The sequence below is a fragment of the Manacus candei genome, unplaced genomic scaffold, assembly GCF_025592945.1.
Source record: "Manacus candei isolate 608988 ecotype Guabito, Panama unplaced genomic scaffold, ASM2559294v1 h1tg000065l, whole genome shotgun sequence".
NCBI lineage: Eukaryota > Metazoa > Chordata > Aves > Passeriformes > Pipridae > Manacus > Manacus candei.
The window spans coordinates 231,108-243,200 of record NW_026138113.1 but is presented as its reverse complement, the minus strand read 5'-3'; the positions used below and the strand labels follow the sequence as shown (position 1 = coordinate 243,200).

Here is a 12,093-nt window from a genome sequence, read left to right as displayed (position 1 = left end):
GGAACACCCCTTATCTCCACAGGGTCTGGACTCAGGACCACCCTGAGTGCTCACTGTGATGGGCTGGGCTGGCACCCCTGAGATCCGGGGCATCCCAGAGCCTGTTTGGGGTTCCAAGTAGTTTTGGGGTTGGGGGTCAGAGGGCAGGATGCCACCTCAGACTTCTTGCCCCCCTTGATCTCTGCATTCTGGGAGGGGGACACCTGTGCTCTGGGGTCAGGGCTGTTACTCCCCATCACCCTAATTCTTGGGATGCTGAGGAGGGAGGGGAACCCCCACGAGCCCCCCCCCCCCCCAATCTCCTCCCCGTGGGGGATCCCCCATCCCCGGTGCATTGGGGGGTTGTCCCGGGGGGTGGTCCCGAGAGGTCCGAGGGGTCTGTCCCTCCCTGCCCAGCATCCCCGTTCAGGGACCCCCTTTGCCTCGCTCGCGGTGCCCGCCGCGCCCGCCCCCGCCGCCCTGCCCTGCCCGGCCCGGCCCCCGGTGAGTCACGCTCCAGCCGTGCGGCTCCCGGGGCGGCGGGCGGGCGCCGAGGGAAGCAGGAAGCGGCGGGGGAAGGCTCGGCACGGCTCGGCTCGGCACGGCTCGGCTCCGCTCCCTCCGCCGCTGCCCATGGAGGAGCGCAGCCCCCGCTGGACGGCGCGGCCCGCGGGTGAGTGACACCCCCCCCGGTGCCCCCCCAGCAGCGCCGTGGGGAGGAGGGGAAAGGGAACTCCCCCCCCCCGGGTGGGGGTTGTGCTGGAGGGGTGGGATGGGCTTGGTGTGACCCTGCCACCCGCTGATTCCCCCCAGCTCCTCTGTCGGGGGGTCTGGTCTGGGGGATGGAGGTCACCCTGAGGTCGGGGGACCCCATGGCATTGGGGACAGAGGTCACCCTGGGGCTGAGAGAGACGGTGGTGTGGGGGACGGAGGTCACCCTGGGGTTGGGGAACCCCATGGTATAGGGGGTGGAAGTCACCCAGGGATTTGAGGAGACTGTTGTTTGGTAAATGGAGGTCACTCTCGAGTTGGGGGACCCTGTGATATAAGGGGCAGATGTCACCTTGGGTCTGGGGGCACCCATGGTGTCAGGGATGGAGGTCACCCGGGAGCTGGGGGACCCTGTTGTGCAGGAAACAGAGAACACCCTGGGTCTGGAGGAACCCATGGTGTGGGAGACCAAGGTCACCCTGGGTTAAGAGACCCTGTGGTGTGTAGGACAGAGGTTGCCTAGGATTGGGGGTCCCTGTGATGTGGGGGATGGAGATCACCTTGAGTTGGGGGACCCGATCCTGTGGGGACTGAGGTCACCCCAGAGTTGGAAGACCCCATGACATAGGGGGTGGCAGTCACCCTGGGCTTGAGGGGACACTGTTGTTTGGGGGATGGAGATTACCCTAAGGCTGAGGACCTCGTGTTGGGGGGGATGGAGGTCACCTTTGGCTTGGAGGACCCTATTGTGTGAGGGGTGGAGGTTGCCATGGGGTTGGGGTAACCCATCATCTGGGGGACAGAGATCACCCTGCGCTTCAGGCACCCTGTGGTGTGGTGGACAAGAGGTCGCCCTGGCCTTGAGAGACCCCATGATGTGGAAGGTGGAGGTGGCTCTGGAGTTGGGGATCCAGCTGGGGGATGTTGTGGGGAGATGAGATGCACTGAGTACTGCAGGCTCAGGGTCCGGTGTCATCCAAGGCGTTCAGTCCCTGTGACCCACATTGGCACAGAGACCCTTGGGGTCATTTCTCATGGCTGGCAGGGCACAAGGGTGTGCGGGGCCGCGACTGGTGGCACCAACCTTGGCCCTTCTTGCCTGGCTGCCTGTACGTGTCCTGATCCAGGCACACAGGGTGCTGTGTGGGGCCGTGCCTTAGTTTACCCATGCACCATTCCTGTCTATCCATGTTTCTGGACATCCAGGATTGCCGGCGCTGGGGAGGGACTGTGCTGCTGATTGAGCCCTGCAGCCTGACGCCGGGAGCCGAGGCACCGCACCCTGTGTCAGGGTGATGCCACGGCCCCAGTGTCTCGCCTGCCGCTGTGTTTATTGCCCTACTCCATCCTGGCTCTTCCAGCCCTGCCTGTGCTGCCTGCTGTGCCCTTCGCCCTGGGGCCCGCCGGCTCACCGTGCCATGCCAGTGCCCGTGCCCTGTGTTGTGCCGAGTCCAAGCAACTGCTTTGTGTGGTCGCATCAGTGCCAGTCCCCAGTCAGTGGCATCTGTCATTCAGATGCCCCATTGGTGGCCTGTCCCCAAGGGCCCATTGCCAGCGCTTGGAGCAGCAGGGGGAGTGCCATGCTCTCTTTATCCTCCTCCTCCTCCTGCAATGAGCCAGGGCAGGGGGCACGGGGCTGAGCTGGGCGCCGCATGGGTGCCCTTTGGGCCATGAGTGGGATCCGTGGAGGGAGTTAATGGAGGGAAAAGGCAGCGGGAAGCCAGTGCCTCTTCCTGCAAGGGCGCGCGTGCGCGTGCGAGCACCGGGGTGAGCCCGTGTGGTTTGTGGGTGTGAGCGAGGGGAGCGTGCGCCCGGCTGCGTGTGTGCCTGGCAGCCTGTTTGTGTAACCTGCTGGGGAGGTGTTGGGTGTGACAGTGACGGCGGTGTGGCAGGGCTGGCCAGCCAAGGCCAGCGGCTCCTGCGGGGCTGAGGGGGGGGTCAGTGTGCGTGGGGGGGACACACATGTATGTGGCTGTGCACACATGTGTATGTGTGTTGCACAACCCAAGGATGTCAAGAGGGGTGTGCTGAGTGTGCTCACCCCCCTCGCTGGGTGCACACCGGGTGTGCCTGTGCATGCATGTCCCGCTGTGCCTGTGCTCGTGTGTGCACGCACGACTGTGGGACGCACGGGGCCTTTTTTGGGTGGTGGAGGGGGTTGGGTGCGAGTGCGAGAGCGTGTCTGTGTGTTTGTGTGTGTGTGTGTGTGTGTTGGCTGCAGGGCAGGGAGCTGCAGAGGAGAAGACGGTTGCTTTGGCGGGGGGCCAGGATGCCCGGGGGTACAGGGGGGGTGCCAAAGGACGCAGGACAGTTTATCGCTTCTTGACATGCCAGTGGCTGGTACAGGCTGCAGGCTGGGGGGCAGCTCGAGGAAGGGGCATTAGTTTTAATCTGTGCTCTCCTGTTTGTTCTTCTGGCCCCTTAGTCCTTTCCCCCAGCACTGCCCCTCACCCTGGTGTCTGGCCTGTGGGAGGTTGAGGCCTGGGGGCAGATGTTCCTGGGGGGTTTGTGCCTGTGCCAGCCATGTGGGAGGCAGTGGTCCTCCCCCCACCACACTGGGGGCACAGTGCCATGGGTCACACCTCTGTCCCTGAGCCCTGGTGCTGGTGCCAGCCCTGGAGTTTGGCCTCACCGTGGGTAGGGGCAGATGGCCTCTGCCTCTGCCATCGCGTCCCAGTGGGGACACCCGACGGGGACCCCCATGTGCTGGCGATGCTCAGGTGCTGGGTGCCCCCCAGGGGTCCCGGGAGCCACAGGGCAGCCCCGCCAAACCCCGTGAAGGGCCAGCTGGGACAGGGCTTGGCAGACAGCGGCTGCCTGGGCAGGCTGCCAGGGGGATTGCCCTTGAAGTAGCCCTTGCTGTGCCTCGTGCCTCGGCTACCCTGGCTGCCCGGCCATGGGGCCACCCCTGTCCCTCCGCCCTGGCACCCCGGTGCCCACCGGCGGTTGCACCGCGGGGTGGGAGGAAGCGCCCCAGCCCTCCCGCGCCTGTTAACGGCGGCTGCCTTATCGTGGGGCCTCCTGGGCCCCCACAACCCCTTATCTGCCGCGGCCGTTGGCCCTGGCTCGGCTCGCAGCCCCCCCATGACCCTCCCCCCAGCACCCGCGGGGTCAGGCCTTGGGGGCGGCCGCTTGGCAGCCTGCCCCCTCGATCCTTTTTGAAGTTTCAAATCCATTTAAGTCAAGAGGAGGGAAAGTTATTGCCTCTAAAGCCCCTTGCGTTGAGCAGTAAATCCTCTTTGCTGGGCCAACGCCGCCTCTGAGCACCCGCGGGACCGGAGGGTGACTCTCGGGGGGGGCACAGCCTGAATGCGTGTCCCCCCTATAGCACCCTGCAGGCGGGTGCTTTATGGATGGGAGAGAGTGGGGAGCCCCATGTACCCCCAAAGCATGGCCAGCATGGGGTTAAGGGTCCCTTTGAAGAGACCTCGCTGAGCTGGCAGGAGCATCACCATTTACTCACCACCTCCTTGCTCACCCTGACTTGGTCCAGAAAGGGGGTTCCCCTCGTGCCATTGATACCCCGGTGTCCCCAGTGGTGTGGCACAGCACCCCCCACTGCCTCCATGCACCCGGTTTGAGGCTGATGGAGCGGGACTTGATGCGCTGGCGGCACGCCGGCGTGTTTTATTTGATTTCCCTTCTCCCGAGCTGGCAATATTTAAATATTAATGCCTGCCTCTAATTGCTGGGTCAGAGGAGCGGGGCGGCGCGGGAACCGGCGCAGGGGCGGCTGATTTTGTTGTCTCGGGGAGTGTTTGCCGAGGAAAAATGTTTGTGCACACACAGACATAATTTTACTCCCTTGGGATTTGCTTGGCCTTGGGAGTGATGCGTGGGGGGGGTGGGGAGGGTGGCTGGCAAGCTGCGATGCCACTGGGGCGTTATTTTGCAGCGGGGCACCCCCAGCATGCAGGGGCCCCTCTCCCGCGCCCGAGGAGGGATTGTTAATGGGGGGGGTGGGTGGGTTTATTTTTTCTCCGGGCAGCGCGGCGTCAGATGCTTGCGTGCTCGCTTCCTGTAATAAAGCGACCGCCGGCGCGCTTGTCACCTGCTCTCTGTTGTGCTGCCAAGCGCAGACATGCCGCTTCTTGCTGCGGGCCCTGGCGCGCTCCCCGCCGCCGCCGCTCCTGCGCCCGCCCCGGGCGCTCGCCCCGTGCCAGCGCGGCGGTAGCAGGTGTTTCGGGGAGGGTGCGACGGTGCCTGTTGCCGCACGCCCTGTGCGGGCGGGGGCCCCGTTTAACTGTTCCTTGCCGCGGCCGTGCCCCCTGTGATGCCGTCCCCGCCTCGCACGGGACGTAGCGGCGGTGGAAAAGTTGGCACAGGGGTGTTCTGCTCCCCTGGGAGCCTTGGCGCCGGTGATCCCCAGCGTTTGGGGTGCCGGCGCAGCGCCCCGTGGCAGAGCCAGCCCAGCAGCAGGCAGGTGTCTCTGGTTGTCCCCAGCTGTGCTGCACATTTGGATCGGGGGGGGGGGGTTCGTGCAACGTGTGCCATGCATGGGCTGTGCAAGCTGCTGCTGCCCACCATGCCGTGCCATGTAGTCCCCTTGGACACCAGGGTACTGCTGCAGCCCCCTTGAAGGCACAGGGCACTTCCCACTGTGCCATGCCGTGCCATGTGGCCTCCCTGGAGCCACAGGGCACTCCCCACTGTGCCATGACATGCCATGCAGCCCTTTGGACACACAGCCAGCACCCTACCAGTGCTGCTGGGGGAATTTTCCCCATGGGGTGGTTCTCTTTGCTCCCCCAATGCCCTCTGGATCCCTCACTGGTTTGCCATCCCCCACAGCCATTGTTCCCTGCCTGCTCCCCTGCTGTGCAATCTCCTTCCTCCTGCCTGCATGGCTCAGTAGGCTGTCCTGGTTAACCGGTGTGTTTGTGGGATCCTGCTCCTGTTAACCCCAGACACAGGAATTTTGCACCTCTGAACCTGGCAGGAAGGCTCAATGGAAGGGGCTGACATGGGGTCTGCTTCCAACAGGAAGCCCAGAGCATGGTAAATGTGGGGGTTCAGGGGTGAATTGCACCCGAATATCCCCCGTGGAGGAGGCAGGCTGGGTTTTCCTCCTTCCCACCCGCATCCTGCTCTGCTCCAGCCTCAGCTCCTGGCGCTGCCTTTGTTTCCGCCGTATAACAAGATGATGGGTTAGGGTCAAGCTGCGGGTTCATAACTTGTTGGAAGACTTTGCCGAACAATAAAGGTGTCTGGCTTTATATCTGCTCGTATTTTATCCGCACCACGGCCTTTCCCCAGCGCCGACCGGGATTTACGGCGGGGGATATTTGGACGTGTCGAGGCGAGCCGGGGAAGCCGAGGCCGACCCCCCTCCCCACGCCTTTGCATTCAGTGCCTGGGCGCTGAAATATTTACCTTCCAGCTCCTCTGACAGTTCAAGCCGTCTCGTGAAGCAAAGGTTATTGAACTGCGAATGTTATGACATTACATTTTTGTGTCTGCACTTTCTAGATGCGTGATGCAGCCTGAATGATAAGTGATCTCGGGGTTAAGGGTGGGGTTTTTTTTTCCTTTCTGTTCCTTTCCCTCCCTCCTGCTCTCCTCCCTGAGCTGTCTGCTCTGCTGGGGCTTGATAACGCTCCCTTTTATTGCCCTGCCTTTGCATTCCTGCTGCTGGGCTCCCTGCAGTAGGGGTGGGTGCTGGGGAGGTGGGAGGGGGATATTCCCAGTGCTGCACTGGTGTGTGCCTCAGTTTCCCTAACCCTCATTCTGTGGGTGGGCACTCATGCCAGCAGCTCCTCTTTTTGGAGCTTGCTGCTGCCAACCAGCGTACCCCAACCCCTCCTGCATCCTGATGTAGGAAAATGCTGTATCCTCTATCCCACCAGGACCATAGAATCATTAAATCATGGAATAGTTTGCATTGGAAGGAACCTTAAAGCTCATCTCATTTCAATTCCCCTGCCATGGACACTTTCCACTAGACCAGGTAGCCCCAAGCCCCATCCAACCTGGCCTTGCCTTGCCACGGGGCAGGAGGTGATGCCTGGTGTCACTGGTGCCAGTCAGTGCCCATCTTGCAGCACCATTAGTGGGGTTTTAGGGAGCTGGCAGGGCTCCAGGCTGGGGGGCTGGGGTGATGCTCTCCAGTACCCCAGAGATCTGGGCTCTGAGCATCTCAGCAGCTGTCCCCACTTGAGATGCAGCAGCCTGGTTGGCCAAGTGGCCCAGAGGACATGTGGGGAGGGGGACAAGTGACAGCGGGGTCTGGCCTGTCCCCTACACACTAGAGGGCAGCAATAAACTGGATCAGTGGGCTGTGTTCTGCTCCTGGGGGTGCTGAGGGGTCTGACCCCTCCAAATTTGCCCCAGCATGGTGTGTTGGTAGTGGGGGAGCTGCTTAATTTTCAGGGGTGCTTAAAGAAACCCATTGCAAACCCCAGTGCAGTGGAACAGCAGGGTGAGGGCCCTCCAACCAGTCCGACCCGTGGTGTCATGTCATCCAGGGAGCAAATTAATTAAGTCATTCCACAAATTTGGTTGTATTCAATGCCGGTGAATCCCATCTGCACACCCCCCCCGCCTTTCCCTGGGCTCCCCCTCCCTGCTCAGTGTCGGCTCCCTGCTAGAGTCAACATCTCACCCCGCAGCGCCTGGAGATTTCCATGGGCTCAGGGCTGGCCGAGCATCCCGAGCATCCCGGGTCGGGGCGGCCGCCAGCGCTAACAGAATCCAGCTGTGCCGGCGGGCGGGCAGGGGGGGCTGCGGGCAAGTGGGGGGAAAAAAAAAAGAGGTCAGGGCCTGGGAAATTAAATGTTCATAAATGTAGGCCCGAGCGCTTAAAAAGTAGGGCAGTGCCATTAAATCTCATTAAAGTTTAATACCTATCAGTGCCACTTCAGGCAGCCCTTGGACATTGCTTTAATTTGATGGGTGTTAAGGGAGAATTATCAAATAATTGTGCTGGCTGGGGACTTGCTTTTATCATGTTACATGGAAAGCTCTCCCGGCTTTGTGCCGCACATCAAAACAGCGGCGGGTAGGTATTGTTCTGGGGAGGGGATGGGGGCGGCTGCAGGGGGGGTCCCTGCTGTCCCCATCGCCCTCGGCAGTGGCAGGAGGGATGAGAGACACTGGATCAGGTTGTTACAGGGATTAGTTGCTCTAGTGATCAGGTTTCTCTGCCCAAATTTAACCCATCTGCCCCCTGCAGGGGTCTGCTGCCCCAGGCTGGCATCCCTGGGGGTGGCATGGGGACAGAGAGCATCCTGCCAGTGTTCCCATGGGTCCTACCACCATCCCCATGGGTCCTGCCATTCTCCCCGTGGGACTTCCTGGTAGGCCCGTGGATTCTGCAATCATCCCCATGAGTCCTGTCAATATTCCCATGGGTCTGTTGATCATCCCTGTGGGTCCTGCCAATGTCCCTGTGGCTCCCGACAGTGTCCCCATAGGTCCTGACAGTGTCCCTATGGGTTCTGCCATTGTCCCCATAGGTCCTGCCAGTGTCCCTGTGGGTCCTGTCATCATTCTTGTGGGTCCTGCTGGTGTCCCTATGGGTCCTGCTGATGTCCCCATGGGTCCTGCTGATGTCCCATCAGGATCATCCCACCCTTCCTGCGCTCACTGCCTCGAGATGCCAGTGTGGAGCTGTGGGTGCTGCCAATTAATAATAATTTTTGGAGAGGCTGTGGGGATGGGGAGGAATTGCAGATGGGAGGTGCTGGGGATTGCTGGCTCCGTGTGGAGGTGAGCACACAGGCCCATGCATTTTTTATAGGGTGCACCCGGGTTATTTTTATTTCTTTCTATTTCCTCCCTCCTCCCCTTGCTGTAAAAGTCCCAGTTGATAAAGAATTAGTGCCAGGTCGTTAGTCCTGGTTTTTATGAGATAAACCCGGGTGCAAGGTGCTGTCGTGTAAACGGCGGGGCCAGGGGAGCGCGGGGACGGGGGAGAGCAGAGCTGCTGCCATGAATTATTCAGCAGCGCCTGATTTCACATTATTCTCACTGATACTTTTACAACCTGTCAGTAAATAAAAAGATTCTACATTATTTATAGAAATGGACCCGAATTGGGTAGGAGAATTTACTGTTGCTATTATTAGGGGCTGCTCAGCACTGTGTTAATGAGAGCCGGGTGATGGCAAATGCTGCGTCCTGTGGGCTCCGTGTGCCCCGTGTCCACCTGGGTGCCATCTTGCTCCCCAAGGATCGTTGTGTCCCCTATCTGTAACTGCTGGGGCTCCATGGGTTTGGGCTGCTTCAAAGGGAACGACTCCTTTCTAAGAGATGTCTTCATCCCTGGGACATCTCCTTCACAGGGGCACATCCCTGTGGATGACATCTCCCCTGGGACATCCTTGCTGGGGATGTCTCCTTCCAGGGCATGATGTCTTCCCAAACATGTCTCCTTCCTGGGGACATCTTCTTCCCAAACACATCTGCTTCTTGGGGACATCTTATTGGGAACATCTCCTTCCCGGGGACTGCATCTTTCTGGAGACATCTCTTCAGGCACATCTCCTTCCTGGGTGTCACATCCTCTTCCTTGGTATGTCTCCTTCCCACATACACCTCCCTGTGGATGACACCTTTCCAGGGACATCCTTGATGGGAATGTCTCCCTCCAGGAGACGGCATCTTCCCAGAAACATCTGCTTCCTAGGGACAATTCCCTGCAGATGACACCTTCCCAGCGATGTCTCATTGCTGGGGATATCTCCTTCCAGGGATGCCTTCTTCCTGAACACATCTCCTTCCCAAACACATCTGCTTCCTGGGGACATTTTCCTGGGAACATATCCTTCCTGGGGACCATATCTTCTCCAGGACATCCTCTGCCCTGGGATGTCTCCTTCCCTGGAACATCTTCTTCCCAGGGACACCTCTCTGTGGATGGCACTTTACCAGGGATGTCCTTGCTGGGAACGTGTCCTTCTAGGGGATGGCATCTTCCCAGGGACACCTCCTTCCCAAAGACATTTGCTTCCAGGGAAGATCTTCTGGGAATGTCTCCTTCCTGGTGACCACGTCTTCCCAAGGACATCTTCCCAGGGGTGTCCCCTTCCCAGGTGCCAGCCCTAGGACACACATCTCTGCCAGAAGAGGATGCTTTCCAGGCATGATGCCAGTAGCACTTCTGTCTCCCACAGCGAAGTGATCCCACCATGCACGTGCCCTCCTGGCTCTGCATCCCAGCATGGAACATGAGCTGGGGGGGGGTCTGCTTCCAGCCTGTCCCCCCCAGCCCCTCCCAGCATTTGCCTGTTGCCGGAGCAGGAGCCATCCCACCCACGCACCCGCCAGCCCCCCAGATCCCATCTGGGCTTCCCGCATCCCTGATGTGACAGCTCCAGGGAGGTGGAAAAGCATCGCACTGGGTTGGAAAGCCCTGAGGAGGGAGGTGCTCGGCTGCGGGTAAAGCGAGGCACGGCGGCAATGCTCCGCACGGACAAATGGAGGGAGAAACCAAGAGGAAACCCAAGATGTAATGGTTTGTCTGCGGTGTCCTAAGGTGGCTGCTCCCAGCCTGCCGGTGACAGGTTTATTGGCAGGCAGGCCGAGCTGGAAGGATTGTCGGCTATTTACAGTGCTGGGGCCGTGACTTTGCGAGCAGACAGTTAACATAAATTCACATGATGGATCAGTTATCACTTCATTGAACTTGTGGCGGATCCATTGAAGGCTGTGCAGTAACATACTGTTTCCTGGCTCTGCGCAGCGCTGGGATACATTAAATACACTTTATTTATAGCTTACCATTGCTGCACTGTGGGCAGGAGAATGCAGCTTTTGCAACTATCATCTAATTTTATGATGAGCATTAAAGCAAGGCCTATAATTTGCACCTTTTTATTCATTAGACACTGGTGCAGCCATAAGTCAAGAATGCCCAGGGATTTAGATGCAGATCCAGAAGATAAACTATTGACAAGCCAGATGTATTTTTACATTAGTGTGCCTTTACAATAGTTTATGTTGAGAGTGGAATATAAATTGCATTATTAAATACGAACCACTCTTGTAACCGCTGCTCTTCCTATATCTGTGCAGGCAGGGTGGGATTCGGAGCCTCGGAGCACGGAGGCTTTGCCTAATGGCTCCAGGTCGGGGGGGATTGTTATTTTGGCTTATTTTATCCCTGGATGTGCTGATGCATCACAGCAGGGCTCTGTCTCAGTCCTGTCCCTAGGAGGAGGTGGTGTCCCTGCAGGATGCCCCCATTTGGAGCAAAGCCATCCCAACCATGTGCCCCCACTGGAGACCTTGGCTCGGCCGCTGCTGCCCGGCCAGCAGCGAGTTAAATCCTTTTGTTTCCGAGGCAATACAGTTTATATTATGAGCATGAATAAAAGATGGTTGTGCTAGGGGTAGCTGTCAGGATCTTCGCCGCCTATAAAGGCTTCTACTGTAGCTTGACAGTAAAAGACTGTGTTTGGGGACTGATGTGGTTTCTCAAAGGAACTAAATAAATAAGGGACGCTTATTTTTACACCAGTAAAGGCTGCTGGAAATTTAAAGCCCTGTTTATCTCGCTGAAATCACGGTGTTTATTGTTATCTCGTGGAGGGGGAATTTGCATGTTCACTAATAATTAACTGAACCCAGCAGCTTCTCCCTCCTGTACGTGCGTGGCCCTGCCGTTATCTGGGGGGAGGAAACACTTGCAAATCAAATGCAAATATTGACCGTGCCTGGGCTGGGTGCTGTAATGGCCTGGTGCTCCCTGGTACCCTGTCCCACAGCTGCTTTGGGGGCAGGAGGGCAGGATGGAGGGACTGGGGGCTTGTGTGCAGCACAAGAGGCTGATGGGAGCCATCCCCATGGCCACCCCATGCTTATTTCCACTCTATCCCCATTGCCACCCCATCCCTATTGCCACCCATCCATATTTTCACCCCATTCCCATCACCATCCAGTCCCCATTGCCACCGTCACCACTCCATCCTTATTTCCATCCTACCACCCTATCCCCATTGTCACCCTCTTTGCCACCCTATTCCCATTGTCACCCCGCTGCCACCCCATCCTTATTTTCACCCCATCCCCATTGCCACCCCATGGCCACCCTGTCCCCCTTGCTACCCCATCCATATTTCCACCCATCTCCATGTCCACCCCTTCCCCATTGCCACTTCGTCCTTATTTCCACCCTGTCTCCATGGCCATCCTGTCCCCATGGTCACCCTGTTCCCGTGACTACCCCATCACAACCTCATCCTTTTGGCCTCCCTGTCTCCATTACCACCCCATCCATATTGCTACCCCATCTCCATGGCCACTCTGTCCCCATTGCCACTCCATCCTTTTGTCCGCTTTGTCCTCGTGGCCTCCCTGTCCCCATGGTCACCCCATACCCATGACTATCCCACTGCCACCCCATCCTTAAGACCACCCTATCCCCATTGCCACCCTGTCTGTATTTCCACCCCATCCCCATGG

General features: G+C 59.0%; 2 protein-coding genes across 5 annotated transcripts in view; one reads left to right on the top strand and one right to left on the bottom strand.

Annotated features, from left to right (window-relative positions):
• Positions 1 to 574, bottom strand: part of MAP1LC3B (microtubule associated protein 1 light chain 3 beta) — a 155,554-nt gene extending 154,980 nt beyond the window's left edge. Inside the window, exon 1 of the mRNA XM_051805768.1 lies at positions 571 to 574. The gene's annotated coding sequence lies outside the window, so the exon portion shown is untranslated. The remainder of the gene's footprint in view (positions 1 to 570) is intronic.
• GSE1 (Gse1 coiled-coil protein) overlaps positions 1 to 12,093 on the top strand; it is a 103,902-nt gene that overhangs the window by 38,066 nt on the left and 53,743 nt on the right. The window lies entirely within an intron of this gene.